The sequence below is a fragment of the Amblyomma americanum genome, chromosome 6 (genome assembly GCF_052857255.1).
Source record: "Amblyomma americanum isolate KBUSLIRL-KWMA chromosome 6, ASM5285725v1, whole genome shotgun sequence".
In the NCBI taxonomy this organism is placed as follows: Eukaryota; Metazoa; Arthropoda; class Arachnida; order Ixodida; family Ixodidae; genus Amblyomma; species Amblyomma americanum.
The window spans coordinates 136,953,057-136,958,589 of NC_135502.1; the positions used below are offsets into that span (position 1 = coordinate 136,953,057).

Below are 5,533 nucleotides of genomic sequence, written 5' to 3' on the forward strand. Positions count from 1 at the left end.
TGGGCCGGAGACGCTGGACTGGAGTGGCAGGAAGGCGGCCGGTGGCGCCGTAAGGGTCGAGACCGCTGGTAGGGCCGAGGCCACCGGGAGAGCCGAGGACACAGGCAGGGCAGGGGGTTCTGGTAGAGGCGAGGCCGCCGAGAGGGCTGGGGCAGCCGGGTGGGCTGAGGCCACCGGAAGAGCCGAGGTTGCTGGGAGGGCCGGGGGCACCGAGAAAGCCGGCGGTACCGGAAGAGTCGCGGGTGCCGGGAGAGCAGGGGCGGCGGGAGAGGATGGGCAGCCAGAAGTGACGGGGGTTCCGAGACAGCCTGATAAGCCTGGAGTGTTGGAGACGCTGTCGGACGGGTGCTTACAGCTGTACTCGAGCCCGGTGCGCCACTATGTGGCGGATATCTGGGAGCGAGGTGGTACAGTGGAGTGCCGTAAAAAACGAAAAAAAGCTGCCTTCAGTCCATCGAACAGACGGTCGTCCGGCTTCAGAAGGTCGAGCTGGTCAAAGACATTGGCGGGCAGCGGCCGCTTGGCGAAGAGAAACAGCCAAAGCTGGGACGACACGCCGCTGACGTTGAGCTGGGCCTCCACTTGCGCTAAAGATGCAATGGGGCTGTGCTGACGGAGTTGCCACAACTGTACTCGGGACGGGTCCCGGGGCGGGATCAGGCGCCACTGATATTGCGGGAGGTATATGGCGAGGCAGAAATTCGAAGGTACCGCTTCGGTCCTCCGGTTCTGGGTACGTTCGGGCTGTCGTCCGAGTCACCACGATGTGGAGGTCGCCAGGAAGGCGCTGGTTGCTTTTCATTCCGGCCTGGCTATAATTCTCATAAAGTGGATTTTCGACAACAAAATCCCGTAACTTTTTTGCGCGCATGTAATTTCGGCTCTACCGGCACATCCTACAACTGCTTGAATAAATTCTCAGTATACGTAATGCCCTTTACGTAATATGCACAAAGTACTAAGATCTTCTCTGAGATGTGTCGCGTTGCAAGTTGACAAATGCACGGGCTCTCTGCAGCATACCAGCTGCTCCCTGTTGCCCCACGAAATGCACAGGCAACGATGACTGCGGGTGGAACCTGGCAAATATAAAATTAACAAAATAAAGTGGTACCTGACAGAGTGAATCATTAAAAAATCTCACTTAATGAATTAACTACAATTTTATATAAACTATTTACCTACCGCAGCCTCACATTACCACTGTGGCGTTAAATCTTCGTTATACACGGCCCAAAAATGCGAGTGTTGGCAGAGTGAACAAGTTTAGAATTGAGCATGAAACTTCAGTTGTTATAAACTATTTACTCTCCGTTGAGACTGGGTCATCTAATGTGAGCCATGGCCGCAGGTATGTGTTGAGGCCAGGGTAGGACATCCACTTTCGCCGCTGCTTCGTTTCATGGCTCATCACAGAGCTGCATATTGCAGAAATTCTTCTTTGTCCCGAGCGCATTAGCTTATGTGTAATGAGCTTCACTTGGCAGGACTGTTTCGATAACTTTAGTCGTCACCTGTGAAGAGAGCGCTTAGCTGTGTTAAGAAGAAATACCTTTGAAAAAGCTGGCGAAATGCAGACGTATAGAAACTTACTATCAACAGCCATGGTGGTTGCTCCCCAGTAATCCTCCCTCGCCGTAGGCTCAGGACCCTATTGGTTGCACTTTTCAGCAGGTGGCGGAGACCGGTCTGAACAAAAGAGTACAATATTAGCTTGCGCCTTATCGGTTTTTGTTTATAACTGACTTTGATCGCATTATTTATTCCTCTACAGTTATGCACAACGTGGTGTGGTTTGTTGGCACTACGCATCACAAATCAACGATGTACTTACATACGTGATGCGCACAAAACAAGGAGGAGTTGTTTTGTGCGCACCTCGTATGTGTATACGTTGTTGATTTGTTCAAACTGCAACTAATTTGCTCACTACAAAAAAAACGCCAGATTCTACGTTTGTTTCTAAGGCGTAGAGTTGAATCGTTTAAGGAAGCAATGCCTCATAGGAATGCAACAATACGCCGAGCAGCAAACTTAATGCTCAGCAGAAATACGATATACACTACCATCGATTCCAAGCTCACGCTATCAAACCAACTGCAAGGAGCCGTTCCAATTTTTCTTGACCTCTGCTATGTTGCAGAGGCGAGGTGTTCGCGTTGTGCTCTTGTAGACCGCTTTTACTATAGCTTATCATGCGGCTTGCCGATGACGGTACAAGCGAAGTTTATAAACATATCGGTTCATAATTATAAATTTCGTAGTATAGGAGAGTTCATGACACCCAAGAAAAACAAAAAGGGTCGCAAGTTGTTTAAATGATTGTAATAAAAGTCGCTATGTTGAAAGGTATAGTAACTGTATTTACATCGAAAGAACATGCGCACAGCACAGGGTCGGAAAAGTATTCGTCAATCAGAAAAAATCCTCAACATAGAGGTCGTTGTGAATGCGGTTCGTTGTATCAATAAAGCTTTCGTCGCGAACTTCACTAATGGCATTCCAGAGATAAGCTATTAGTCGGAGCAGTCTTTACAAAACCAAGCACGGCCTTTTTGTTGTCACGGCATTTTTGTGGATCTGCAGTTAATTGTGCAAGTCCGAATTCACGGCTTTAAAACGTCTGCTGTTCTTCAGCTGCTAAAAGAATAGCCTTTCTGCCCGTTCGTATGCTGTCATTACGAGACCACAGCATGACCGCCACTGTGCTGCATCTTAGCCGCCGCGACAGCTAACACCACCGCCCGCGCAGCACTGGCTCTACGTACCAGACCGCAAACCTATATGTGCTGCCTCCCAGCAATGCAAATATTAATTACACACAACTGCGACTTCACCCAGCAGACTGAATTTCGTAAGGGTAACCGAGTTGTATCATAAAATATAAAATTATGTTGTAGTGCCGCCCACAGTCACATGCGAGTTCAATACACTACTGTTAGATCGATGCGTCGCTCACTCTCATAAAACAAGCGAACTCTAGCCGCGGTGTGCAGCACAAACAGGCACTTTTTTAGTGTGGCCTTAACGCGCCGATTCTATGTAATATGACAAGTTTCAACGCATAACAGTGTTCGCTTCGACTGTGAATTGCGGTATGCCATATTTGTCTCATTTTAGATGCTCTCTGCGGAGAACGGTGGGAGCAGGCGCTTTCTGCCCCCACGCGCGAGTAGCCAGGAGGCTCAATGGGCGCCGCTGGTACTACTCCCAAAAATTGCCACAGACGCGAACCGCAACGCGGCCGCGAAACTTTGGTGCCAAAGAGCAAATGCTAAAGAGCGCAAGATGCCGAAAGGGGCGAAACTGGATGGCGAACGAGACGACTCAAAGCAACGGCAGCGAGAGCAACTCTCCTTTCTTCTTGTCATCTCTCCCGGCCGACCACACGACCCGAGTCAAGTGGCAGCTAAGAACGTGACCTGACCCTAAGGTGAAGTTGGGAGGAAAACAAGATCTCTTACACTTTACTCTGAAAATGTGGTTGCTCGGAAAATATTCTGAAACATATACTTACTGAAGACATTAAAAATACTTTGCTTACCTAAATATTCAAAAATGGCCGATGAGCGCCCACAGTCCGCGGAGAGCGGCGCCATTTTTTCACGTGAACTCTGTGCAGTCGTACTCGGCGTTTTTGAACCTACTGCGCGGCACACCAAGCCGGTCAACCGCTATCAACGTAGTCATAACATTGTTGCTTTTCAGCCACTCTTCACCCTCAGAAACGAGCACGCCACAGCACACGTTTGAAACGCAGGCGGGCACGACGCACAAAAGAGAATGTTATGGCCGGTGGCTCCAATGGCTCTGGCGGCCACACCACGTTCTCCCGCCTGCCAGGTGGCGTTCGTGGCGCTCGGAAAGAAGACGACGCTCGTGGTGCTCTCGTTTTGAAAGACGTTGAAGTTCGCCGTCTCGCCAACTGAAGGACGTGCTGCCGAGCCCTGCCTTCTAACAGGTCCTCTCTTGTCACCAACACCGTGACAAATCTGGTGGAGGTCGGATCGATCTCATGTCCCGTACCCCAACCGTTAGTCGGAGCTCCAGTCCAATTCCCGTCACGACGCCTGTTCACCGTACTCGCCGCCGGATTCGAGGCTTACCCCCCGAGCCTGTTCCATCCGGTATGTCCACGGAGCAACCTGCCTTGAGCATCCCAATGCCTGGGGCGTCGACACCCTACTTCACGCTCCAGAACCCCCGCATCCCGAAGTCCTTCCACGGCGACATCTTTGAAGACGTGGAAGACTGGTTGCAGCACTACGAGCGCGTTGCCGCATTCAACCAGTGGGATGACGCCGCCCAGCTCCGGAACGTCTACTTTAGCCTGGAGGACGGCGCTCGGATTTGGTTCGAGAACCGCGAAGATCAGCTGGTCTCTTGGAGTGAGTTCCGGCGTCGGCTCCTAGACACATACGGCAGCTCGGATCGTCGCGAACGGGCAGAACGCGCTCTGCAATCTCGCGTTCAGCTGCCCAATGAAAATGTTGCAGCGTATGTCGAGGACATGACGCGCCTTTTCAGACGCGCGGACCCTGCAATGCCCGAGGACAAAAAACTGCGCCATCTCATGCGTGGCGTCAAGGAGCAACTTTTTGCCGGCCTTGTCCGCAGCCCTCCGAAGACTGTCGCCGAGTTCCTCACTGAGTCTTCCACGATCGAGAGGGTGCTTCAGCAAAGAGCATCCGCGTACGATCGACCCGTATCCGCCGCCTCCGTTTCCAGCGAGTTACCGTTCCACGGCACCGATGCCTCCCGGATACGCGATCTCATACGGTCGATTGTGCACGAAGAAATCCGGCAGCTGTACGGGGCCCCTACCACAGCTCAAAGCTCCATGGCGACCTTTGTCCGCGAGGAGGTGCAGCAAGTGCTCCGGCCGTCCTTACCTGCCGGTGAGGCTCGTCCATCCCCTCCTCCTTTCGCGCCTGACCGTCGTCTCACCTACGCCGAAGCCCTGCAGTCCCCTGCAGTCCCTGCTCCAGCACCGGCGTCCTTCGTTCCGGCTCCTGCTGAAGTGCCGGGGCCGCCTGCACCCGTGCTGCAGTACGTGGAAGCTCCCCGACCGTCCGCGCGCAAAGCCGACGTGTGGCGCACATCCGACAGACGCCCCCTATGCTTTCACTGCGGGGAACCAGGTCACCTGTATCGGCACTGCCCCTACCGCCGTCTGGGCCTCGAAGGGTTTCCCCCCGATTCTCCTCGACCCCGCTATGGCGAACGACCCAGGGCCGTCGCGGATTTTCTTGAAGACCAACGTTGGCAACAGTCTCGTCGCCAGCGGGCTCGATCCCCATCGCCCGGGAGTCGTCCTTCACCTTCTACCGCGAGTTTTTCCCGGGCGGCGCAAGGCCGGTCGCCCAGCCCACGGCGGGAAAACTGCAACCAGCGACCTTAGGGGGTGGGCTCGCTGGACGTCGTTCTGAGGGGGACCCCCCATCGCCGCGGGCACGACATGCCGACGCCTCGCGGGTTCCGAAGTCCGCGGTCACCATTCACTCCGACACAGCGACACTCCCTCGACATAACG

At 53.6% G+C, this 5,533-nt stretch overlaps 1 long non-coding RNA gene across 1 annotated transcript; it reads right to left on the reverse strand.

The window, feature by feature from the left end:
• Nucleotides 1-1,326: 1,326 nt before the first annotated feature.
• Nucleotides 1,327-3,807, reverse strand: LOC144094996 (uncharacterized). Its single transcript, XR_013306648.1, has 3 exons — nt 3,545-3,807; nt 1,594-1,689; nt 1,327-1,514 (listed from the first exon to the last, which is right to left on the reverse strand). It is a non-coding gene; the product is annotated as an uncharacterized LOC144094996 (long non-coding RNA).
• Nucleotides 3,808-5,533: the final 1,726 nt, after the last annotated feature.